We start from the raw sequence: 27,650 nt of genomic DNA, 5'->3' as shown, positions 1-27,650 counted from the left end.
CACCTGCTCCACTATTATCTAATAAAATGCAGACCTCTTTCTTGAAAGAAAAGATGGACCATTTCCTTTTTTTACCTTTCCTAAAAATAGACCTCTCCAGAGCTTTCCCTTTTGCTGTGCTCACTCAGAAGCAAAGGACATAAGATGTACTGGCATCCTGAAAATAGGAGTTCTCTTTATGGCCTGATGGAGACAGGATAATATAATAACTTACTATAAAATGCTGTGCACAAAATCTGTGTACTGGATGTTTCTGATAGTGTTGCCTTTTGTATTTGCTGCTAAAACAATGTTAATAACACACCAATGTGAGCTTTTGCCAAGTAGTCCTTTGCACGGTGCCCAGACTCCTGTATTCATTCTGCCACACCAGAGAGTAGGCTGGAGGAGGTCACAAGAAAGAGAGGGGCACAGCCAGGCCAGATCACCCAAACTGATCAAAGGAATATTCCACACTATATAGCATGATGTGCAGCCATTAAAAAAAAAAAAAAAAAAAAAAAAAAAAGTGGTCTGATCTTTCCTATGAAGCCATTGCTTGAGAACTGGCTGATCTGCTTGTACAAGGTGGTGAATGACAGTTTTGCATCACTTGATTTCGGTTTTGTCTACTTGGCTGGTAGGTTGTTTTTTGGTTTTGGTGGGTTTTTTTTCCTTTTCTCTTTCCTTCACTTAATAGGGTTTGACTGAAACCACAAGTTTCCCTGCTGTTGCTTTTCTGAACTTCTACCCCAACCCATTAGGAGGGGCGGTAACAAGTGTTTGAGTGTGTGCCTCAATGCTGTCTGGGGTCAACCAACCACAAAGGGACAATTGCTACTGTCTTTTAAACTAACGGAAGCATTGTTACTTCTTCTCCTATAAATGGTGCTAGGAAGGCAAAGCCAAAATATGAAAGCTCTTCACCATCTCCCTTTCCTGCTAAGAGTGGACAGATCACAAAGGTAAGTTAGAATAAGCATTCTTTCTCTCTACAATAATGTTGCCTCATTTAAATTCTTTTTTCCAAAAGGTTCCTGTCACCAGACACAGAAACAAGACTGAGTATTGACTGGAAATTTTAACATTCACCAAATCCTTTCACCAAAAATTTTAGTCTCATGTTTAAAAAGGAGCAGATTGCCACTAGACATCCATTTAATTTTTAGTCCTTAGCAGAGTCTAGTCAGCAGATTGACTACTTTCAGGCTAACTAGCCCAAGTCAGAGCATGAAAATATAAGACTTCCAACATTTCTAAGGCATGTAAATTACATAAAAGATGAAGTTTCTACTGAAAATAAGTTTTTTAAAACAAAGGAAGTTTGGCAAAAAATGCTTTATTGTGTATATGTTTTGCTGATCTGAAAAGGAGACTACTGATGCAAATTAAAGGGAGAAAATGTTGAAGCAGTGTATGGAATGGAATGGAATGGAATGGAATGGAATGGGCAATGTCAGTTGAAAGGGACCTACCATAACCATCCAATCCAACAGCCTAACCACTTCAGGACTAACCAAAAGTTAAGGCCTGTTACTGAGTGGAATGAGTCCAAATGCTTCCTAAATACTGACAGGCTCGAGGCATCAAACACTTCTCTAGGAGCTTGTTCCAGGATTTTGCCACATTCTGGGTAAATATATTATTCCCAATGTCCATTCTAAACCTCCCCTAGCACAATTTTGTGCCATTCCCACATCTTCTGTCACTGGATCCCAAGGAGAAGTGATGAGCACCTCTGTCCCCAGGAAACTGTACAGAGCATTAAGGTCAGCCTCAAACTCCTCTCAAAACTAGACAAACACAGTGACCCCAGCTGCTGCTCATAGGACATTCCTTGCAGCCCTTTCCACAGCTTTGTTGCCTTCCTCTGGGTGTAGTCAAGCACCTGCAAATCCTTAAATTGAGAGACCCAGAACTGCATGCAGTACTCCAGGTAAGGCAGCATCAATGCTCAATACTACAGGATATTCACCTCTTTTGGGAACTGGTGGTGGTGTGTTCGATGCACCCCAGGATGGGGCTTGTCTTTGTGGCTACCAGAGCACCCTGCTGACTCTGAGTCCTTCTGTGACCAGCAACCACAGCTTCCTTCTGCAGGGCTGCTGCCCAGTCACTCCTCTCCTCTCTACTTAGTCTGCATTTACTCTGTCCCAGCTTTAGAATGCTGCTCTTGTTAAATTTAATCCCACAAATCATTGCTCTAGTCTATCTAGATCCCTTTATGAATTTTCACAACTTATGTATATGTGAGTATAATTTATTAAAGTAACAGTTTGTTTATTTCAATCCAAAGGAAGTAGCAATTTCCAAATATAGGTCAGAAGAAAATGCTGCAGAGATGTAAATAGACATTCCTTTGTGCCTGACTCATCCCTAGGTAAAATTTTGCAATATTATCTTTTCATATTATTCAGGGAATCGGGAATAACCATTATCTATTACTAAAATAACATTCACCAAGCCATAACCAGAGGCATAATCTATATTATTTTTTGACAAACAAGTTGAAAATATATGTCCAACTGATGACAGAAGTCTCAGCAGCAATTTCTTCTCATGATATTTCAATACAGTAACCTGGGATGATGGAGAGTTTTATAATTAATGTCAGTTGTGCTGGACATACTCTGATAAGAAATGATGGGCTTGCCATTTACAAACATCAAATTTTACGAGCTGGAAATGAAATGCAGTCAAAACAGGCCAACAGACCAAAAAGTGATATAAGCTGTAATTTCATGATAGTTTATCTTCTGCTGGCAAAGCAAAAACTGTTCCCAGAGGAGCTGAATAATGCTGTGGGATTGGTTAGGAAAAGGCAAAAACATGGCAGCAATTATTACTTGGTTTAGAGTTACACATTCCTTGTTTGGAAAACAAAAAAAAAAAATAAATAAAGTTTTAGCTTAATCTTTCTGCTGTAACTGGAGAATGTATTCACCAAATTTTCCCAACAGAAAATTTCACAGAGTTTTTGCAGAAAAATGATGTAAAAAGAGTCAACAGAGGATGCGGTAGCAACCTCTTGACAGTGAACAGAAGAAAAGCTATGACAAAGGCCTTTAGATATTTTCAGCATTAAGTGTTATGGGGTTTTTGTATTTACAATAAAGTAACAGGCTTCCTGTTGCCACATTGTTCACTGAAACTCGTGAAAAGACTGTTTCTTCTGTCCAGAAGGGGGGGGGGGGGGGGGGGGGGAAGGCAATATGATATCCCACATCCAAAGTGTTTCATAAAAATAAAACATAAAGGAAAAATTCGGGAATGTTATTAAGAATTATGAAATCACTAAGAAAAATGAGGATGATGCATAAAAATTTGTACCATGATGTTTGCAACCTAAATGTTATGAAATGCAGTATTTTAGTTTCAGCTGAAGTGCAGCATTAAAAATGTCTTTCTCCAAGGTCAATACATTTTGAATCTGTCATCAGAGTTTTTATGAAGATGAATGTTTTCACCTTACAAGAAAATTCACAGAGATAGAAATAACATTGCAAAAAAAGGTGAGCAAAAAGGGCCAGATCTTCTCACTAAGTGCTTTTTTCAGCACTATTGCTCTGCTGCCTTTGAGTGCTGTTTGTAATTTGAAATTCAGAGGCTTCTAGAAAGGTGTTAAAGCCATCCTGGTTGCTTTGAAATTAGTTATTTAGCTCCTGGTCCCTGCAGAAATGTAGCACGATCTCTGAACACAGGTTTTGCCATACTCCTTCATTTTTCCTTTACTTTTAAAGAAATTCAGTGTTGATGAAAACACTCCTAAATGAAATAGTTAATTTCACATGCCAAAAGTAGCTTTAAAAGTAAATTTTCTAAATATACTTAAACTTGCAATTTGGGAATCTTCATCTTATTCCTAACAACCTGATATAATGAATATCTTCATATCTATGTTTTGAAACCAAAGCATCACACATCTTAATTTCTGTTACTTATACAGACCATATATTTTAGGCACATTTCATATCTTGGGCAAATAATCTACTTTTCTACTATGTAAATCATAGTACTACAAACCCAGATCTTTAAAGGAGATTATCAGTAAGTCATAAAAGTAAATGCAAAAAATAAAGTAAACCAAAAAGAAATATAACAAAATAAAGTTTGCCATGCAAAAAGAGATAATTTCCCTAATACCATAAAATCACTTAGATATTCTGCAGGCAATAGAGTAAGAGGTGGGAATTATCAAGGCTTTTTTGAAATCTTAAGCTGTTGGCACTGAAAGAGAGGATATCAGGAAACACCTAGAAAATTATATGTCATATCCTATTAATCTACTGAGCCATATCCTAGCCTAATGTGGTGGTTGATCCTTGTTGAATGTCAGGTACACACCCAAGCTACTCTGCCACTCTCCTCCACAGGCAGACAGGGAAGAAAAAATATAATTAACACAATATAGGTTGATATAAGAGCATGGAGCAATTGCTTACCAGTTACAGTCATGGGCAAAACAGATTGCACTTGGGGACATTTAATTTATTGCCAATCAAATCAGATAAGGAAAATGAAATCTCAAAGACCGCTTCCTCCCAAACCCACCCTTCTTCCTGGGTGCAACTTAACACCAGATTTTCTCTGCCTCCTCCCCTCCAGCAACTCAGGGGTATGGGGAATGGAGGCTGCATTCCTCCCCAGGGAGAGATTCCTCACACTCTTTCCCTGCTTCAGCCTGGAGTCTCTCCATGAACTTTTCCAATGTGAGTCCTTCACATGGGCTGCAGTTCTCCTTGAACTGCTCCAGTGTGGGTCCTCAAGGGTCACAGACACTGCCAGGTGCCTGCTCCAGCACAGGCTTCCCTGTGGTCACAGGATTCCCTTTGGGAATCCAGCAGCTGGGGCATGAGGTCTCCTCTACTCCAGTGATGATCTCCATGAGCTCCAGAGGCACAGCTCCTCCACCACGGTCTGACTGCACCACAGGCTTCAGGGGAATCTCAGTCCCAGATCTGGAGAACCTCTTCCCCTTCTTCTTCACTGGCCATGGTCTCTGCAGGGCTGTGTGTCACACATTCTCTGTCCTTCTGGATGCAGCTTCTGTTGCCCAGTTTCTCTTTCCCCTTCTTAAATCTGTTTTCCCAGAGGCACTGCCACCATTGCTGATAGACTTGGCCTTGGCCAGTGGCAGATCCACCTTGGAGCTGGCTGACATTGTCTCTGTCAGACAAGGATGAAGCTGCTGGAAGTTCCTCACTGCTTCCCTTGAGTAGCAAAACCTTGCCACACAAATCCAATACACATAACAATGAAGAATGTGAAAAGTATACCCTATAAACAATTTATATTATAAATATGGATTTCCATTAAGTTCAAGAGGTATTTGGACTAAAGCTAAATATTATGATTTTTTTTTATTTGAAATTGTTTCAGCAATAGAATCAAATAGAATTTACTGCTAATGCATTAAAATTCTACAAAAGGCAACTGTGGAAGCAGCAGAGCTTGTTCAAAAAAGGTTAAGACAAATTAATGAGCAACGGGTTCTTAAGAGTACAATAAAAATCTGCACAAACATATAATCTCTAACATCCTTAACAAAGCTTGGAAAGTTCTACAAGAATGAAGTAACTCTGCTCTTTAACTGTTGTAGACCCATTTTCAGAAACAAAATTGATCTGACTCAGTAAAGCACTTTTTTTGGTTTTATGGCCAACAAACTCTGACATGCTGCTTACAAATTTTGTTGTATATTAGATCAATTTAGTCAAGTAATAGTTCTGGATTACTATGCTCCTAAAAGCACAACTAGCTTTTAAGATCATGAAACAACTATTTCAAATATAATTCTGAAAGACACAAAATGAATGTAGCCAAGTGTTGAAATCTAAAAAAATAAAAAAAAAAACTCAAAAAACAACAACAGAAAGCTAAATAAATTACAATTGGAAACTGATTATATTGATTGATGTGAACATTTACTCAATATAATAAGAAGCAAAGTGAATATTCCTCAAAAATCAGACAGCATAAAATAACTGTGCTGACTGAATAGAAGGAATTTCCAGGCACTGTGTCCTGCACGTGAGAAAACTCCTGCTTTGCTTGAGTCTTTCAGATCAAATTTTTTCTAAACTAAGATATACTGTACTGTCCCATCTTTTGACATTTAGATTACTTGCCTTCCTTAAGAACCTAAACTACAGTTTCACTGTCTATAAAATATAATTTTATTTTTATGAGATAAGCATGCATCTACCATACTGCAAATAAATATGACTTTTATCCCTTAGAATTTTATTTGCCTGCATTACTTACTGGAGTTGTTTAAACTGTTAGATCTTTGTTCTGGTAAAATTTTTTTTATCATTACTGGTCTTTCAAAGTTTGCCATCCATTTGGGTAATTTTTCTCATGATCATTCATTCCTTTGAAAATCTGCAGCACAACTGGACTACACAAGGAGACTTGTGGCAAAACATGTCATTAGTACACAATAATATTTATAGGCAAAGGAGTGCTCATTACAGAAGAGTTAAACAGAAAGTTTGCTTAAGAGTGTAGGTGACAACCATTACATTGAGGTTATCCTTTATTAGTGATATATATTCTTTTCCTGACTTCCTGGGGGAAAATACTGTCTCTTGTCTAAGTAAACATATACTAAATGTCATGCTAAATCAGTTCATTTAGATTTGTTTCAATAACCTATGTGCTTATTACCAAGCTGTGGCATTCACTTCATCTATCTTGTCTTCCATTTAGATGCTTAGGGTACAAATATTTCATCACCTGCAACTGGATTTATTAGATTAGATAGGGGTATATACATCAAGGAAATGATTTAGCCCATTTTTAGAGTCAGAGGAGACAAACTGAAATTTCAAAGATTTGCTCATTCCATTATTACTCCTAGAGGAAGCAGGTAAAATGAATTCCATCCTTAATTTTAGACTTTTGCATCTGACTTGGTAACACTAAATTCTCTAACCTGAATGTAACGTCTCACTGCAACTGAGTCTTGCCCTGGGTTTATATCCAGGCAGAGATTTTATTGTTTTTACAAATTGTAATTGAACTCTAAAAATAAGTCCAAGGAGGATGAGCTAGAGCCTCTTACAACTAATTCTGCAACTAACATTTAATCTATATATACCAACAGAGAGGAATTTGCTTTCAGCCACTACAAGAAACTTAAACAGCATTATATTTTTTTACATAAAAGTGGAACACAGCTGAATAACTGATTTTTTTTTTTTTTTTTTTTAACTTTCATAAGTACTGCAACATAATTCTATGCTATCATGTATTCTGAAAAACTGCCAGAGTGGAGAAGTGGATAATTCAGGAGCATGTTGAAAGCATACTTCTGAGCATATTAGTTGGCTTAAAATATTGAAGAGTACACTATACAAAAAACACAAACCAAGGAAAGAAGGACCTTAATTCCCCTGGGATTTGTTTCCTTGTGAAATATGCAATAAAAGGTACTTTCAAACCCTGAAGCAGTGCTAAGATCATGAGCACTTGTTGAGATTATTACTACAAACTGGAGCAGACTAAACCAGAAAAGGGTAGTTTCATGTAGCCCAGTAAATATGGTATTGCTTCTGCTAACAGAAGGCTGAAGGCATTTTTCTGGCTCTCTGAGGCCTCAGGACTGGGTCTTGTCAGGCTTGCTTAGTCCAGCAAGCCTATCTTAGGCTTGCCTGGAGGGTGCTTGTTTTATCTCTAACATCAGTTTTGTAATGACAAGGTGGCTGTCACCCAATTATTTTTAGACTTGCTTCGCTTTGTGTTATTGGAACATGCAAAGCCTATTATTGCAATAATTTTGATACATTTCTGAAAGTACTAGAGAGTGCTAACATATAGTTGCTCTATACAGAATGAACTGCTGATGACCCTGGAATACAGATGGGGCACAGGAGTGCAAGGATGCAATGCAAGCAAAGGCCCAAAAAGTTTGAATAAAAGCACAAGAGTTATCATCAAATCAACAATGAACAATTACTGAATATTAAATAATGCCTCCTTGGGAGCTTTGTAGGTACCTAAAATCAGTTTTAGGTGTGACAAAGAAAACAAAGAGCAAGTACTTTTACTTTCTATGTAATGGCTGTAATCTGCAATACGTTTGGATATAACATGGAATCAAAGACCAGTAAAGAAAAAAATCAAGGTATAAACTTGATAAACTGTATAAACAGTGCTAGAACATATATTAATGATATCCATGAGTGGATTCCAGTGTGAAGAAGAAGTAATTAAGTAATTATGACCATCATATTTCTCTCAGCAAGAAGAAGGAAGAAATCCCTCACTTCTAAAATCATACTTCTCCACTGAGGGATATGGGAAACTATGATGTTTTTAACCCTCTCATCCAGACCAAAGCCATCAACTTAAGATTCAGAGAAAGGGTAAGAATATGAAAGAAAATTTTGATATATATTGCATTTTGTTTTTAGATTTTGAGAAGACATAGAAGGCTCAGTAAATAGCCACTTTAATATGTTTTCTCAATGTTTCTTAATACTTGAGGTATTTTATAGTGATGTGTATAAGCAGGGAATTAAATGATAGTAAAGATGTGTCATTTTCACAGCTGGCTGCATCACCATTGTCATTTTTAGGCTGTAATGTCCTATGCTGGATTAACATCTTAGATGCAAGTAATTTGTTAGCCATTATTTTGAATAATAATGAGTTTTTGCTTTGGGAATTATTTTTCCCATACCACATACTTATTCCTATTTATTCCTTTTTGCAAGTTATTTCTTCCTACTAAGCCAGTTTTTATGCTGGTCATCCTTTTATCATTTATTTAATGAAAAACTTTTGTAATAAACTAATTTAAGGGTAAATATTTGGCCTGGAAAAATATTATTGCTTTCTTGCTTTGAATAACTAGAGAATATTTTGGGAAAAGGTTACATATTGTAGCTTCAATTTAAGGAAACAAAATAATTATTTGCAATGGATAAGGACTGAGAAAGGAAAATTATATAAAAATAGGCTTTGACATTTTTTGTGAAATTGAACTGATGCATTTAAAAAAAACAGAAAAGTATGATATGTTATGAGAGGCATTATCAAAAAGAATTTAAAAAAATATTTAAAGTACTTTCTTTTCTTTTTTTTCTTTTCTTTCTTTCTTCTCTTCTCTTCTCTTCTCTTCTCTTCTCTTCTCTTCTCTTCTCTCTCTTCTCTTCTCTTCTCTTCTCTTCTCTTCTCTTCTCTTCTCTTCTCTTCTCTTCTCTTTTTCCTTTCTCCTCTTTCCTTTTTCTTCCTTTCTTTTTTATTTTCTCTTCTTTTCTCACTGCAAAAATTAACAGTGAAGCACTGGACCTGACATGGTATTTGGCAACAGAAGTTGCTGATTGAAGTTCCATTTTGGGTGGCATCCTGGAGCTCTGAAGAGCTGAAACTGGTGCTGATACCAAAACGTATCAATAAAGCTCTTTTACATAGTGCATCCTAGAAGCTAAAGCCATGAGCTTCTGGATGAAAGGAATAACCTTTCTCTACCTTGAAAAGAAATACATTAGCATGATTAAATTTTTGTGAGAATGTGTAATAAAGAGCTATTTCTTCTCTCAAGGCAGCCCATCAATGATACACCTATCCCTTCTACAGTGCCACAAGAATATGTACATTTGTATAGTTAAGGAAGTTTGTGGAGGTTTAGAAACCCAAAAACAAACATAAATAGCTAGGATGGAATTACCTTTTTGCAGGGATAGGAGTGTAGCAACTGAAGTCAGGACCAGAAATCTCAAAATGCCATTTCAGAGTTAGACCCTCACACAAAAGGGTGAATCAACTAGAAACAATCCAATAAGGTTCTGTTTTCAGGCAAGACCTCACTAGGGACAAAAGGTCTGCACTGGTTCTTTAGTCCGACCTGGTCTGTGATTTTCCTTTATTACTTTTCCCTCAAAGTCTAACATGACTCACAAGTACGTTTCACAGGCTGAGTTCATGGCAGCTCATTAACCCTCGATCAATCACTCTTTCCCAACCCATTTTGGCCTTTGCCAAGCCCATGATATCCACACTTAACTGTTGGGTGATTTTCTTCAAGCATTACACTGGGCTTAGAGAATAAAAAATTTTAGAAAATCAGTTTTTAATTGGATTCAATGCAGGTTTCATTTAGGGGACAAAGCAGAGCCTTAGAAAATAATCAGTCACAGTTACATTGTAGACAATAGAGAACATCAATAGAAATTTCTGAAATTAGATCTTCTATATTGATACAAATGTATTTAGCAGATGATTTAACATTACCAGCACTTGCAAAACATGCCTGGCCATTCCATATGTGAATATCCACCATCAGAGGAACGCCATCTACAAGGACTTCTCTGCAAAGATTTCTCTTCACAACTACAGAGAATACAAAAGTGATAAGTTCCAATTCAGTGTTTCAAATTTAGAAGTTTAAATTTTGGCAAATGAAGCTCATTGAACTAGTTTCCAGAAGGTGAGTCAGACATATAAGTGCTCCTAACTGAAAAGTACAAAAAAAAAATATCCAAGACACAAATCAGGTACTATCTGGGACACAGAATTTCATGTAGGGAGCTCCTGTGGTGGAGGTACATGGAAAAGGTCTGGCTTCACTGCCTCAAATATCTCTTTTCTGGTGAATCACAGGAACAAAAGTTTGGGATCGTGAGACTTATTGCCGAGTTTATTTTGGGATGTCGCATTACTTGACACACTTGCAGTCATGTGTGGGTAATAATACCATTGTAGAAGCTTTCAGCTGACAGTCAGTGTGCCACATTTCATTTGCTTCTATAAATTCTTAAATTATATCCTCATTTCTTTCTCTTCTTCTGTTACTTTAATATGTGATACTAAATTCTACTATTGATTTCTAAAAAATTTGTATTTATTTCTAAATAACTACTGTCTAAAATTCCATGGTAGTCAGCAGCAAGAGTAATCAATACTTAACTGACCTGGATTATAGAGTAACACCGATCATATTATTGATTAGTAGTGACAGTGATTACTGAGTGAAAAATACTACAAATGTAGCCCATAGAGTACTAGAGTAATTCTCCCTGAAGAAACATTTAAAGTTACCTTTTTTTCAGAGTTTCAAATACATTCTTACATACTTCTAGTTCAAAGAATCTATTTATCAATAACTTAATTTCAAAATATTCTAGTATATTAATGGCTTTGACCACTGTCCACCTTGATCGTTTAGATCTACCTAGACTGAACAAGTCATGAAGAATTGAAAAGTAAAAGTAATGAAAATAAAGATTATAATTCTTCCAAATAATAAATAGAGGAGACCATAAGAGAAAAAGATGTGTTAGTCATGCTCTCAAACAAAAAAAATTGGCTTGCAAAACACAAAATGTAGCATTCTCCTACCAGGTAACATCTATTTCAGCAAGAACAACTTGAATATCCGGACACAGTTATTCGGTGAAGCACAGTCCACAGAGCTAGTGGTGAGTCTCTGAGTTTGGTACTGTTGGCATGGTGACTGTATTTCCAGCAACATAGTTAGAAGTCTGTTGTCATCTTTATTTATTCCTGCTTTCATTTGATCTTCTTGAAAATTCTTTTCCTGAATAAAGATTTTTTTTCCTTTTTTAAGGATATATATCATAGTTCAGTTGATGTACTCCTCATTTACCTTGATAAGAGTTTATTTTCCTCAGAGGGGTGACAAAAAGTACTGCACATGCTCTGAGTTTAGTATCCCCTTCTTACCTTGTTCTGCAAGGCAGTTCAGGACCCTCACAAACCCAAGAATTATTATCCTGCTTGTTTTTACACATTGGAGTCAAGTTTTCATCTTTACTGCAGTCAAAATGAGGCTTCATGTCATTACTCCTAACTGGGTCCTGCAAAGAAAGCTTTTTCTGAAAGGACTGCATCTATATTGCCCACCTCTTTTTCCCTGCAGCCTCACACGTGGATCTAAATGGACTCTTCAGTGCGCAGAGGAAGTATGTAGAAGTCATTTAAAAGAAGCTGTGATAAAGGGAGAAGAGAGGAGCCTATACAAGGGCAGCATTTACAAACAGGAGAGTTCAACAGTGATACTTAATGGGGTAATATAATGCTATTTTTAAAAAATCAGATACAACTGTACAAGAAGATGAGATGATCTCTTTCAGGAAGCCTGTTGGTATATTACTATAGAAGATCTCCTGTAGATAGAATAAAGAGGTTAAAGTAATCTTCAGATGCTACCTACCTTTCCTTCTGCTAAAGAAAGAAACCAGACAGACAGATGTGGGATTTAGAGAAATCCATATTTCTGATTGCATATTTCTGATTGCTATTTCATAATTGTAGGGTATTTCAGCTGTTTTGTGTTCAGCAATATATGTCTTATAACTCTAGTCCTACTAAAGACAAAATGTAATTATCTCCATCTATCTAGTCAAAGTTATTTATGAAACTCTGCAAAGAGTGTATCTTGTCTGATTACACCTGTCCAATAAAATTCTCCTAAAAGCTCTTCAGCAACACAGTGATTTTAAAATGGGTCTGTGTTTGACCTGCATTTAGACCTGTGTCATAAACAGTTTTCTGACATATGCTTGAAGGTGTCAGGTAATAGTGATTTGCATGTCCCAGGCAGAGTTGTCTGAAAGGGTCATGTCCACAGCTCTGTAAGGAAAGTGGTACTACATCAGTTGGGAGGGAAATATGCTGTGCACATCATGTAATCCTTTGTTCTTGCATTTTGAAATTCAGCACCTTCGGAAAACTTTTTTCACTGAGTCTGTCTTCTTCATCTAATAGAATGGCATGCAAAAGAAGAAGGGAAAAAAAAAAAAAAGATGAAAATTTTGTTTCAATTACCCCAAGTAATCCTATTCCAAAACTAATTAATCCCATTCTTCCAAAGTTGCATCTAAAGCTCACATTTAGTTGCAAGGATTTTGTGCTTTGTCTGCAATCAGTTGTTAAAAGGTAATCCAAAATGGATAAAACAAAAAAAGACCAAGATAGGATTCCTGCTTCAGAGAATCTGAAGCACCTGACTGCAGCTCCAGACATCAGCACAGTTTGTTTTCAGGAGTTCTGGGTTCAGTGGGGCAAATTTCAGTGAGCCTTTGCCCAGGCCTGAGGGCAGAGATGCTTCCTCCTGCCACTGTCAGTGAGGCTGAGGTGTTTCCATTCTTCTCTATCCTATCTAATATTTCTGACTGAAGTGGCATGGTAAGACTAATTAAGTCAGCAAGACTGCATTAATTTCATGTTTCCTAATTGCCATTTTAACAATCCATGTCTGGCAATTGAGTGCCCCACCAAGATGCAAGAAATACAAGCAGTTAAATAAAGGACATTTCTTCCAGACACATAATGATACTCTCACATGTATCTCTGGAATTGTATAAAATATTAGAATATAAAGGTGGTAAGGTTTAGAAGAGGTCCTTATGTCAAAGCACTATGAAGACATTCCAGTTCATCATTAATATTTTCAAATCAAATTCCAAATAGGCTTAGTTATCTTGCCAGAGAGTTTATTGTTTGAATACAAAGCCCCAAATATTTTAATACCATTGAACACACACACAAAATAAACTTACTCATCATTATAGTTTTGTAGTATTACATTTGTTTCTTGAGATGCAGAATTCCAGAATTGAATAGTATAGAATGCCATTATGTTTCCAGAAAGCTTATATCCTTAATATTAAGACCAAAATTCAATAAATTTGCCTGCATTCAAATACAAAAAAACTTAAATTACCTGCATTCAATATCAATTGTGGTTCTGCCAAAATTCAAAATCGTAAATAAATCAAAAATATCAATGTCATATTTTTATCAGAGGTACTGATATGGGTTACTCCTTTGATTTCCAAATGGCATATATTAACATTCTAGTTTTGAAATAATTTTAAACTTGGTTTGAATAAGTTTCTTTAACATATTCAGCAGTATGGCAAATGCAGCTACTGTTACACTTTTACAGAGAGAATGTAAAATTAAGTCATCTGCTCACCACGTGCAGGAAGAGTAAAGAGTGAGAGAATTCAAAATAGAGGGATTTACAGATGGAAAGAGACATTTTGTTCTTTCTCAAAATGGTTTTATTTTCATGTTTTTCTTCTGCTTTTATTTACTTGCAAAAAAAAAAAAAAAAAAAAAAGAGGCTAATCCTTAACTGAAATTCATTTTGTAAACCTATATATCAAATAGTATGCCCAGAATGCAGAGAATGGGATAGTCAGTCACTGTGATGTAGGGTTGAAAACTGTTCTCCATTTTATTTTGTGTACTTAAAAGGTCTGTGTGCAGCTGTTCAAGCTACAATCCTAGGTGAACAGAATTTTCTGTACTTCTTAACTGTTATAGTTCCTACGAGCGAAGTTTGTCAGGATTGTAGCTACTATTAAGGAATCCAAAACAGATTTTCCTGTTTCAAAATGACCATGTGGACTGAAGAAGTGTCTCCAAGATAACTGAAGACAAATTAATACCAAGAGATTCTTGATAAATAAAAGTGCATTTCACAATTTAAGTAAATTCCAAAATATAACATTTTTTTTCTGTATATGTGAAAATATTGAAAATACACAAAACCAAAAAGATTTCAAAAGTTAACAGCTGCCTGGTAGTCTGAACAATTTAATGAAAATGTAGAAAAAATTGGATCCTAGACCATTCACCAAAAAAGTGATATCCCAATCTAGCAAATGTGTTCTCTTGTTCTGGGGTTTTCCAGGAAATAATATCGTGAAACAGAAAAAGAAAATAGACTGCAAGTGCCTACTGTGCTTTATAAATCATTATATTAAAAGGAAGGAAAAACTAAAACCACAAGCACATGGAACACAAAAGTTATTTCAGTTACTGTTTCTGCTGGGACCAAATTTCACAGAGTTGTGTTAAAAAAAAGGGTTACTTTAAACTCTAATTGCAGAGTCTGCTAAGGATCTTGGTTCTTAATTCAGTCCTGTTTGTAACAATAACCTACAGGATCTGGAAAACAGTAATGAATTATCAAGACCTGCCCCCAGATTGTCCCATTTTTATGGGGCGAAGTCTTCATGTGGGAAAGGGAGCAGAAATAATTATGTTCTTTCAGGAAACAAAGCCCTAAAATTTGCATTTTACATGCATGACAGGGAAAGTAACAAGTAGTTTCATGGTGTTTTAATAAATGATAATAAAGCTCAGTTCCTCCAAAAAGTGGGAGCCAGTCCTTCCTCACTGGTGGGTGCATGCTTTTAAAGCAGACCAAGTGCCCAGGGTAGCACAGGAGGCAGAAAACACAAACCACAGAAGCGATGAGGTCACTAAACATCTTCCAGGTGATGCTATTCTGCTTTCAAAGGGACGATTCCTCTGCAGGAGCTCCCCAGACCACCTGACTTTGCTCTTTCCCTGTCCCTCTTTCTCCCCAGCACAAAGAGCAGCACAAGATTTATGCTTTGAAGTAATGAATGAACCTGAAGGATGCTCTTGTCAAGCCATGTAAAAATTAATTAGGTCAAGGACTCAGGTGGCTGCAGGGTGACTGTTACACTGACATTTTTAAGCAGCCTGTCTGTGGCACAGCAGCCCTCCCAATTGTGCCATCCCAAAGATCAGCGTTATGGGACGTGTTCATCAAATCACTAAACATAATCATATTTCCTTTTATAACTGTCATGGCTTCTTTGCTACATGCTCACTCCCCTCTCTTTTTCTTCTGCATTGTATTTATTATTATTATTTTGCTTACAAGAAATGAAAGGTTTCTGAAATGCCAAAGGTTTTTTTCCTTGGTACAACAGCTCCCCCTTATGTTCTCTTTTTTCCTTCATTTCCTGATGGAGAGGAAAAAAAGTGTAAGTTATACTTAAAATTTGATGAACGGTCTTTCTTTGGCCATTCTTCTGTGTTGTGAATATGCACATACCAAGGCTCAAACTGGTAAGAATACTTCGTAGATACTTTAAATCTATCTGACAAATAGACTTTATCAAGAGTACCAAACAATTACAATATGTTTAAAAAGACTATAAATATGACCTAAGCTGGTTTCCAGTGACCAGACTTCTGTGATGCTTTTCAGGTTTCAAATATCTATGGTTCAATGGCAGAGACTGACTTACAGATATTTTATTTATTTATTGTCTTGTTCCATCTCTGAGCAGGTAAGGAGATGTGAGCAGATCTGCTGTTCTGACATCTTTTAGAAGACTGTGAGTAGAAAAGTGCTGAATAAAAATACCCCTACCAAGCCAACCTGAACCCCAGGAGAAAACATAACAGCTCCTGAGGTCTTTGAGTAATGGTGATTTTGCACTGCAGAGTAATAAAAACAAGACAAGCCATGCAGGAATGGGACATGGATTAAGGAAAAATTTTAAAGAGGAAGAGAGACAAAACAGTGGATATGAGAAGGGAATGAATATTTAATTCAATCAATAGGCTTTAAAAACAAGTAAATCATTGCCATTTCCCAGGTCAACCTCCTGCACAGTGTACTCCCCAGATGTGAAGGAGATGTATTCCTTCTCCTCAGATACAGAACTCACAAATATTGTGGTTATAGTTGTCCTCAAACAAATACTGGTCTTTCAAAACCTGTATTTGTGCAAGCTCAGTGTAGTGACATCTAATCTCCTATTTCAGGGTGAGAAGTCTTTTTACCCCCTGGATTGTTACAAAATCCAGCTAGTGTTTGGCCATTCACTTTGAAGGCTGTTTCAAGGACCACTGAACATGAGTAAATACTTATAGCAGGCTAATGGTCAAAGTTTAAAATAACCACAGCACTTAGCAATTAATTAGCATTCTTGTTAAATAAACCTTAGTACAGATCTCTAAAGCTTGTTGGACCTAAAGGATCTCATTTTACATTAATTTAGTTCAATAAAGTTTTAATCTTTTTTGCATTTATTTTTCAAGTGGGTTATGAGAAAAACAAAGTCTTAGGAGAAGTCTCTCAAATTTAAAGCAATCATTTAAAAATATGTGAAAACCATATTATCTTCACTAGAAGTAAGGGTTTATGAATTATGGCCAAAATTTACTGTATATTTTTGTAGCTGCTTTAAGAAACCTCAATTTGGGAACATTTTAATTACTAGGTAGACAGGACCCTAAAGACTAGAACATTTTTATTTAAAAAACTTGTTTTTCATTGCGGAAAATATAACATATTTGATCAAGAGCTCTACAAGCTCCTCAACTGCCAGTCAAACCAACTATTTTTTTTGCAAACTACTGCCATCATATATGCTGACATTTTCATTATGTCAATGTTGTCAGATCATGTGATGTCAGTATGACATTTTAACATTAAACTGAACAAAAAATGCATGTGAGTGTTCAGACAGGTACATGAAAGTCTCTGAAGCTAAATTTCTGACCATTATGCATCTTCAAATGTAAAATCTCAAAAAAATAGAATTTAAATATGTATATTTATACACAGACACAAAAATCTCAGTCATTATAGGGTAAGTACAACACTAAAATCAAAAGTAAAAACAACAACAAAAAAAGCCTTGACATGCAGATGAAATTATGTGTTTAAAGGATGCGAAGGTCAAAAGAAATATTCTTGATGGTGGGCACAACCAGGTTTTCAGCATTTGGTAGCACCCTACTGGAATAGTCTTTGGTTATGGTCCTTCTGAGCTTTGAAAGAGCAAAAAAAGGGAAGGCAACTGCATTCAAAGGGACATCAGTTCTAATGAGGTGAGGGGAAATTCACATTTCTGTGAGGAAGTGTCTGACTGCAATGAGGGGCATATAGCTGATGTTTTCCAGGCTCCCTCAGAGCAAGAGTACTGCCAGTTCTGCTAACCCATGAGCAGTGTGGTACAGAAAGAGCACGGTGCATGGTGGTAGGGCAGAAGGGCAGATGGCTGCACCCAGGACAAGCTTCTACAACAAATTGGATTGTCTCTTGCATCTCTCCAAGTGAGGAATGTACTGCAAAGTGAGAGCTTAAATTTAGAGCTCAGTTCAAATCAATAAAAAAGACACAGATATTTGTAACCATATTACTGAGGTGGTTAGAAAGCTGTGATGAAAAAAGATAAATATTGTTAGTTACATTATAGCAGTGAACAAAAACTAAATCCTCTATACACTGAGCTACACTGGGTTTCCTGGGTGGTATTTCTGTGTCAGCCAGGTCTCAGCTTTCACCTGGGGACAAGCACACTTCTCAGCTCGTGTTTACATCTTTGGGTTCCTCACCCGCTTGGCTGCATGTTTAATCAGCTCACACATTCCAGTTGCACAGGAGGCCAGTTCTCCCAAAGCCTCACACTGCATCTGTCAGGCTGTGAGGTGAGAGTCTGCTCCCTGCACAGCGGGACCAGGCTGGGACACCCTGCGGCAGGCAGGGCCCCAGTGCCTCCTGATGTGCATAAAATCTATATATATGTGATCTATATATATATGTGTGGTATATATGATTTTTTACCTATACAGGCATATACATCCTATATATGTATGCAGCATGCAGCTACAGGGACAATTGTGACCAGGGAGGCCACAATGGCAACAGGGAAAGCAGACGAGACAAGTCTCTGTTGTTTATCAGTTGTTTATTCCCCCTGTGCTGGTGGGAGCAGGGAGCAGAGGCCCGAGAGCCTGGGCAAAGCCCAGAGAGCCAGAGCTGAGAGCAGAGCCAGGGCTGTGGGCTTTTATCAGGTGTCCCATGGGAGGAGACTTAAAAATCAGATTACAGCCTCCTCAGAACGGGAAGGCTCCACAATATATGTGTGTGTTTGTGTACATGAATCATGTGTGTGTGTGCATGCATTTTCCTCTTGGGAGCACATGCTTGGTCTTGATGCAGGCTGAACCTGGGGACACAGGGCTGCCACACTTCCTCTGCCATGCTACTGCCTTCAGCATCTCCATGTCAGTATTTCCCTGTTTGCATCCTCAAAGCCCTACCAGAGGAATCACATTCCTATTTAGTGGAGGGAACTTCTGTTTTATGGTGTGAGCCCTTGAAGATCCACCATCTCTCCTTTCCCAGACAGATTTTGTATTTCTTTTCTTTGTATTTTTTTGGAGTTGCTTCAACCTCAATATGCACTTTCATACTGAGCTCATCTGGAAGAATGAAATAAAAAATTACTAGCTTTACACTTCCTTTGTAGAGAGATACATCTTCTTTTCTTGTCTTACATATTGTGATAGAAAAAAAGCCATTTTTTCCATCAGGATGTGAAAATGCGACACAGGCAGAATAAGATCCAACATTCCAAGATGGACATATTAACAATAGATAAGACTATTCACTTCTTCATTCAGTGCTTAATTTAGCAGATAGTTATAATCTTGCAGTAAAGCAGTTAACTTTGTTGAGGTTCAACAAGGAAAATATTTTCCTTTTTTTTAAAGAATTACTCTGGTTTTTTGACTTTGAAGTAAACTTTGAAATGGTCTTTATATCAGTCTGAATTTTCTACAGTGTGAAAAATATTTGCTGAATTTACAGCCAGCTGCAGTCACCACAAATGCTAATGCTGACACCTGATGGAAGTGACTCTCAGACCACCAAAGAAAATCCAATACACCAGCACTGATTGCAGCTCCAAATTTAGAACAGTGTTCTGGCCATACATATCACTGAGCAAAGTATTGCAAGAATTTGTAGGGCAGGCTGTGGACAACTCCAAGATTCAAGAGAACCTGGCAATTTTAGAATGTGAACGATTGAGAGAAAATTAAGCATAAATTGATTAACATCTTCCCCCTCAAACAGATTCTCAGGAAAACAATAATCATAAAGTAGCTTTCATTAAAATTTGATTTCACAATAATTTTGACCTCTCGAAACTGAGTTTTAGTAACATGGAATCAGTTCTTGCAATAGTGCAAGTTTCTGTGCCACCATCAGTAAATACTGGTGAGGGCATTTACAGGGACTGACATCAGCAGATAGACTGTGTCTGCATCAGCAAGCAGGAAAAACAGAGCAAGAACTAATCTGGAGAGCAAGAACTAATCTGGAGAGCAGAAGCTTCCATACCACCTGCACTGCTGGGGCTTAACTTCACATAATTCCTAGTGTGCTTCTGTAGGCGGAATACCTGAAGGCTGCCAAGCCCCACATTTTGAGATTATACAATTGAAACCCCAAGCCCTTTCCTTTCTGCAAAATCATGGCAAGCACGAGTGATAACAAGATTTATTTCAAAACAATTCTGCTGACTCAAACTACAGTGCTATTTAACCAAATTAAATTACCTGATTAGAGATTTGAACAGAAAAGATTAAAAAAAAAAAGAAGATATTATTCTGTCTCCTTCTGCCACTGAAGTAAACTGTAGGCTGACTGTCTTAATTTATGAACTTTAACCAGATGTCTAAAATTCATCCTGTAAGTATCCTTCCTGAGCTCTCTAAAGGACTCTCTTTTCAATCAGGATGAAAACATTTTCTTTTTACTCCTGTCTCCTTTTTTTTCATCTTATTGATTTATTTGTTACCATCATAGCCTGCAACTTCTGGACAATACTTGTCACACATATAAATGAGCCTAAAACATAAGCAAGGTTTTATCTCTCTTTACACTGTAGATACATTAATACTCTTAAATCTGACTATGGACACCTGCATTAGCTGTCAGCTGGAAGCTTTTTCATCTTCAGAAAAGCACATTATGTTAGGTTTTCTTCAAATCTGATATCAGCAAAATCCCTCTAAACTTCCTTTTCACTGAATGTAGTATTCTCCAAATCCCACTTCAGACAATATCCAGGATGAGCTTACAGACTGAAACTTTAGACAGCTGGCTCCTACTGTTGCTAATGCTACTGCTGAAATAAAGGTGCTATTATTATCTGATAGACTTTCTGCAGTGCAGTTCCTTTACTTTGAGTAAAGTTTGAGTTTGAGTTTTATTGTGCATGTTCATGTGGAGGTCAAAGGAGCACAAAGCTCTCACTTCTAGCTCTCCAACACATCATTTCTTCAGGCAGCTGAGTGGGATGAAAGGCAGCAAGGGAATGTCTGTATTGTGCGATTCCAATTTCCAGCATTGCATTGTATACATTATAAGAAAACTAACAATTACTGGTGCATTTAAATAAGAACCTTTCTGCTGATAAAACCTTGAGTATTTTCTGAAGGTTGGACTCCGGGTACCACCCATGAAAAATGGGCAACTACAAGGAAAGGAGCAAGACAAAGCAGGACACACTGAAAAGCAGTGTAAGGGGCATTGAGGCTCTCCTGCATGTTTCATGCAGGTGCAGGCTTCTCTCTCCATCTCACAGTAGGTGAGCATGCTGTGCAACTACTAAACTCCCAATAAACAAGCATGAATGGTAGCTACAAAAGTGCAGAAATCAGGATATGAACAAGTACTTAAAAACACTCCAGTGGAAATAAGATCAGAATTAACATTAACAGCATTAATATTAAACTTTGTATAACCATGTAGTGGGCTGACCCTGACAGGATGCCAGATGCCCACCCAAGCCACTCTATCACTCCCCTCCTCAGCTGGACAAGGGGAGAGAAAATATAACAAAAGGCTTGTGCATCGAGAAAAGGACAGGGAAAAGTCACTCACCAGTTACTGTCATGGGTAAAACAGACTTGGGCAAATTAGTTTAAATTGTTACCCATCAATCATCAAAGAGTAGGGGAATGAAAAATAAACTCAAATTTAAAACACATTCCCCTCACTCCTCCATCCTCCCTTGGCTTAAGTTTTCTTCCGATTTTCTCTAAGTCCCTCTCCACAGCACCATGGGAGTATAAAGAATAGTGTCTGTGCTCAGCTTATCACATGTTGTGTCCTCTTGTCCTTCCTCCTCTGGGGGATGACTCCTCACACTCTTCCCAGTGGAGTCCTTCCCATGGGAGTCAGTTTGCCAAGAACGTCTCTAAAGTGAGTCCTTCCCATGGGACACAGTTCCTTCACGAACTGCTCGAACACGAGCCCTTTCATAGGGTGCAATCCTTCAGGAGCACATGGCTCCAGCAGCCCAGTGAGGACACAGCTTCTGCCAGCAAACCTGCTCCAGCTTGGACTCATTTTTTCACGTGATCACATCTCCAGCATGGGCTTCCCACTGGGACACAGATTCTTTTGGGCATCCAGCTGCTCCAGCATGAGGGTCCTCCAGGTCTCCACATGGACCTTCATGGGCTTTAGGTGAACAGCCTGCCTCACCACAGTCTTCACTGTCACCAACGGGCTCTGTCTTGGCCAGCAGCGGGTCCAAATCAGAGCCAGCTGGCTTTGACTCTGTTGGACATGGGCAAAGCTCCTGGCAGCCTCTCACAAAAGCCACTCCTCTGGCCTCCCTGCTACCAAAACCTGGCCACACAAACTATTAAAAGACAATAATTTTGGGGTGTATTATAAGTTGTTTCTGGATGCCTATTAACAATTTAAGAATACATAGATAGTTACACAGCAAAAACACAATGTCCAAATGGTTTCAAATTTTAAACGTCTGAAGAAGAAAAATAACTGTTACTGTCTTAACCTAGGAATTAAGAAAAAGGAAAGGAAGCAGACTAGTAGAAATGATAAATATTTTGCTCCACACAGATAAATTACTCAGCAGCAGCTGTAGCAAGACAATTATCAGACAGATGTCTCTAGGAGCTTCCTGAACTCTCACTTGCAGTTAAGTTTGGCAGACCCAATAAAAATGAGGTACAGCCAATGTGCAGCTCTTTACCCTGAGAGAGTAAGAAAAAACAGTAAGAAAAGACATAGTTGATTAATATAATTGTCTCATACCTCATTAGACAGCTAACCCTTGCTGTGCATTAAAGACTTTTTCCCTAGTCTGTTCTGGTACCACATCAGAGAATTACTTTCTAAATATAATGCAGTGTATAAACAAAGTTAGCTTCAGTTTTTATTGCTTGCCCCAAGGTCCGTGTTCAGTGTTTCTCAACACAATAACAGGGAGCTATGGGGCTTTACCTCTGCCTCTCTTTACACCACTTTCTCCTCTAGACATACAAGTTAGGAATACATCCAGAATAAAGGAAGCGCTGAATTTAAAATTAAATATCCTTTTTAGCTTCTGGATAAAAGAGGAAACATTCAGTCTCAATAAAATTTGGACTATGAACATTGTCTGCCTTTGGAATAAATTATACACAAACACTGTACAGGCCTGGCAAATGCATACTTTGGCTCATGATGTGGAACAAGGCCATATGTTAACATGAAAGAAGGGACTACAACTGGGATAACTCAGAGCATTGCTGGCTACTCCCAGCAAAATCATTTCTATCAGCTCAACCTTTCCAAAAAACTGCAGAAGTTAGGTTTTGCTGAGAAAACTAATTTCACTGACGTCAATGATTTTTTGCAATATGACAGTTAGTTTACAAGAGAGGAAGCTGAGTAATCAGTGGATCTTGTCTAAAATAAGAAACTATACATTTGAAATATATCTTGAACTAATGTTTTTTAGATTTGGAATACTTAAGGATTTTCATAATCTGCACTGGTTTATAACTTTTCCTTCAAATTTAGCTGAATACTGAACATCAAAAAATCAGTTTCATTTGTACAGATGCAAAAGTCTTCTGAAAAGAAGTATGCTGAATTTGCATAATAAGGTTTTTTATTTCTCCATACTTTTCTTGGAAGGATTTTTTTATCAGCATAAGAAAATACTTATTTAAAAAGTGAGAAGAAGCTCCATATCTGAGTCCTCCAATATTCTAGCTAAGTTTCCTTTTAGCAGTGCAGTAGAAACTGATACATCAAGGGACTTTACCTTTGATAATCAGATAAATACGTCTTTTGTTGTTTTAAATTCAAGGAGATTTTAGTGAAAGTCTGATTTCTTCCCAGAGAAAAAATAAGCATATTGGACATATATGTTTCTGTACTGGCGAACTTCCTAAAAAGTGGTCAAATAGACTTAATATTTTAAATTTTTTATCATTTATATACAGCTGTCTGAAATAGCCAATGCTAATTCCCTATGGCTCAGGGCTCTCTAGCAAACACAAGCCTTTCAGTCTTGTCAAGGAGGTTGCTGCAACTTCTTTTCATTTGGGAACTGTAGACAGTCTAACCTACCACAAAAGAACATGCAGAATATTACTCAGGAAAGTTTTTAAACCTCTTCATGGAATTAAAATTTCCCTCAGACTGGTTAATTGCATTATTTACAATGAAAGTAACGTGGGGGTTGATTTACAGAAATCAGGCCATGTTATGTTGTTTTCCAACAAATGTCAGCTTCTTAACAGGTTTATTGAAAGGAAGAAAAATAATCTAAATCCATATATTTCTAGAACATGTTATTATTTCAGGTTAAATATATAACAGTAAATAATAAAGGCATGTTTTTATTAGAGACAGCGGACACAAACAGAAGTAAGAGAAACGCCTTTTTAAACAGTAGAAAGACTCTTACTGTAAAGAGTGGTCAAATACAGGTTGAGCTGGGAGATTGTGGAGCCTCCAATTTTGCGACTGAAGTCAAACCCCACCTGGACACAGCCCTGAGCAACCTGCTCCAGCAGACCCTGCTCTGAGCAGGGAGGGGAAGTAGAGACCTCCAGAAGTGCCTGCCAGCCCCAGCCATCCCTTCAAAGTTAGCAACAGTCAAGTCACGATCCAGTAGAAACAATTAACAATGAAATCAGCTTTTCTTTAATGTGCAGTAGAATTCACCACAAATAATAGAAATAGTTATTGCATGCTTAAAATGAAATTTAATAATATACTTTAAAATACATAACAAATATACATGTAACAAGAGAAAATTAAAAGATAAAATAATTCAATATTAATTTTAAAAATGTATGCTGGTGTGCTTTTGCAGTTTTTTAGGATTATCTATAAATCCTTTTTAAACATTTGCAGCCAAAACAAAACAAAACAAAAAAGGAAATAAGTAAAAAAAAAAAAAAAAAGAAAAAGAAAATGAGAAGAAAATGACATTTTAAGCCTCCCATGTAAAATTTAATTGACCCTAAGACATTCAAGACTAAGTATCACTGCACCAGGCCTGCTGTCAACTTTGATTTTTACTTTGAATCACACTCCACAACCTAACCATTCTAGTGGCCTAAATCTTCATTTATTCCTTGAGGTGTGTAGTGGAAGGACAAGTGGTAAGAGTAGGTTTGGTGGCTTCTGGAAAATTATATCTGACTCAATATTACAAGAAATTTGGTGGAACAACTAAATCATTTGGAGGAGTTGCATGCTTTAGCACTGCAGATGAGAGCAAAGTCTTCTTCTTCAGAAAAAAATCAAAGCTATTGACTTATAAATTAAAGCACTTGAATTGGCATATTCTTTCCAGCTACCAAATGGCTTTGTCTTTTGGAGTTGGCTGGTAGACTTCTCTCTCCATTATATTTTTACAGGTTTTTTTTATCAAACAGGTCAGCAGAATAGTCCTTAGGTATAATTGTTCTCATGCCCCTCAGATGGTACCCAGAGGTCAGTTTTCAAATATTCAATTTCATTTCATCTCCTTCAGAACTTGGGTTGTATTTATTTGAAAGTGAAGATGACAAACTGGAATTTAAAATTTCCAGTCTTTTGGGGTTTTTTTTCCTCACCCCTTCATCCCTCACGCCAAACCAAGGGACTTCTGCAGTTTCTTTCATATCTTCAAAAATCTTCAGCAATTATGCTTTACACCAGATTTTTGAGACTAAGGTAAACATCTAGAAGACAACTAATATTTGGCATCCCTGGGAGACAGCTGATCAGACACAAAAAGTTCAGCTTGCCTCTATGTGTGCCAAGCTTTATTAGATCAGAGGAGACCAATGAAGCCTTGAAATTTGACTCTGTTAATAGGTCTGTGCTATGCCATTTAGGCATTCCTTACAGTTCTAGCTGTCACCACCTGTCACTGAAAAGGAATAATATTTGACAAAACTCCTTACTGTGGCCATCTTGATAGTGCAGAAATTAGGAAGTGATTCTTGTAGCCTTTTGCATTATATATTAATTAAAACACTCATATTTAATATTAATTATAAATTTAAGATTTAGCTGTGTATATATTTAGTTATACAAAGCACAGAATTCTACTCTCTTTTGGAGAAATCTAATAGGGCAAAAGAATGAACTGCACCACTTCCACATCCAAAGTTTTGCCATATGTTCCAGTTAAAGTGATATCCAAAGGCAAGATTTAGTTCATTAAGGTTCTTATTCTCTTGCTTCTCAGGAGGTATTTCCTTACTCTTCTGTCCTGGATCTGTGAAAGAATTTATGCATTTTGAATTTCTTGGCATCTTACTTGGATAGAGGGTTTCTTTTATGACCCACCTCCTGTTGATTTCCAAATGCTATAGTAATTGGTTCATATTTCCTTTTCATTATTTGAATCAATTTTACCAACAACCAAAAATAAAAATAAGAACTATTTTGAATTTGTTATTTTCTTCTTTCTGAGGCCCTGAAGTTCTTTCTGAAATATACATTGCTTCTTTGTCTTATACTCTTATATTTGGCCTAGGTAGATACTTCAGAGCCTAAATATTCGAATTTTAAAATGCATGTGTATGATAAAGAAAAGAAATCTAATAAGTTTGCTTTTAGTTTTCCTAGTATCAAGCCTGAATAATAAATATTTTTGTCCTATGCAAGATCTTTCACAAATACAAATGTGTATGTCAGGAGACAAACACATTAGAATACTTTAAAAAGTGAGATATTTGAGTAAAATGTACCAAAAAATTGCCTTGATAATGCTATTGTAGAGGGTATGAAAATGACAGTAATACACATTTGAATAGCACTGAAAGCACAAAAACTAGTCACCTAAATTCTTGTTTCTCATTACTGCTTACTGCATTTTTCTCTCCTATAGAGGAAAGGTAACCATGAAAGAGAAAGGACTGTTTGACAGGTCTCCACAGCCCCTGTTTTGCTGGTTTGGAAACAGAAGGTAGCTGCTGTAAAAATAAAGTTCAATAGAGCCCCTTATGGCTCCCAGCTCTCATCAGCGTGCTCGGTTTGTGGGGGTGAGCTGGGGCTCCCCGGGCTCCTGTCAGCCCAGCTGTGCTCTGCTGAGCCCCGCCAGTGCACATCTGTGTGCAGCTGGCAGGCTCGGCTTCCACTCAGATCCTTTGTGCACCTCCTGCAGGGAACAAGGTTTCCTGAAAATAATCTGATCAGACAGAGCAAGTAACTCCTGCATGAATCAAATCTCCTTATATTATCACACACTCAAGAAAGATCGAAGGGAGCGAGCTGCACCTTTCAGCATGTGGAGCTGAGATGTTTGATCACGGGATATAGTCATGAAAAGGAGCAGCTTTGCCCAGCTTAATTCTAGTCTTGAGATAGTATCAGGCACTATTTGGTGTTTGCAACAGTAAACTTGCAGAAACTGAGGAAAAAAAGAAACTGAAAGATTCTGAGGGCTATTTTGGTTTGAAGCAGATGTTCTTTTTAAAAGAAATTTCTTAGTATTTTATGACCTCTAGTGGACAGGGTTACATGTGCAGGTCTTCCAAATGAAAATATATATTCTGCACCTATTTGCAGGAAAAACTGCAATGCAACGTTATCAAATTATGACCCTTCTCCTCTTTACTTTACAAACTAATCCCCAACTCCAAAATTAATATGCCATCTTCTAATTGTGAACCTACTTAAACTGAAAACAGAGCACAATTTTTTCTTTATAAATGTCTGCAAGCTATCAAGAAAAATTCCTATGGCAGAATTATTAGCATATTTAATAACAAAACCAATTCAAACACATTAGAATAATTTAAAAATTATGCTCGCCCGA

General features: G+C 37.1%; 1 long non-coding RNA gene across 1 annotated transcript; it reads left to right on the top strand.

Moving 5' to 3' along the window:
- Positions 1-485: 485 nt before the first annotated feature.
- Positions 486-26,929, top strand: LOC146768781 (uncharacterized). Its single transcript, XR_014956407.1, has 3 exons — positions 486-944; positions 8,225-8,348; positions 9,264-26,929. It is a non-coding gene; the product is annotated as an uncharacterized LOC146768781 (long non-coding RNA).
- The last annotated feature ends 721 nt before the right edge of the window (positions 26,930-27,650 follow it).

Source organism: Lonchura striata, chromosome 1 (genome assembly GCF_050655825.1).
Source record: "Lonchura striata isolate lonStrDom1 chromosome 1, ASM5065582v1, whole genome shotgun sequence".
NCBI lineage: Eukaryota > Metazoa > Chordata > Aves > Passeriformes > Estrildidae > Lonchura > Lonchura striata.
This window is presented reverse-complemented; position numbering and strand designations above follow the sequence as displayed.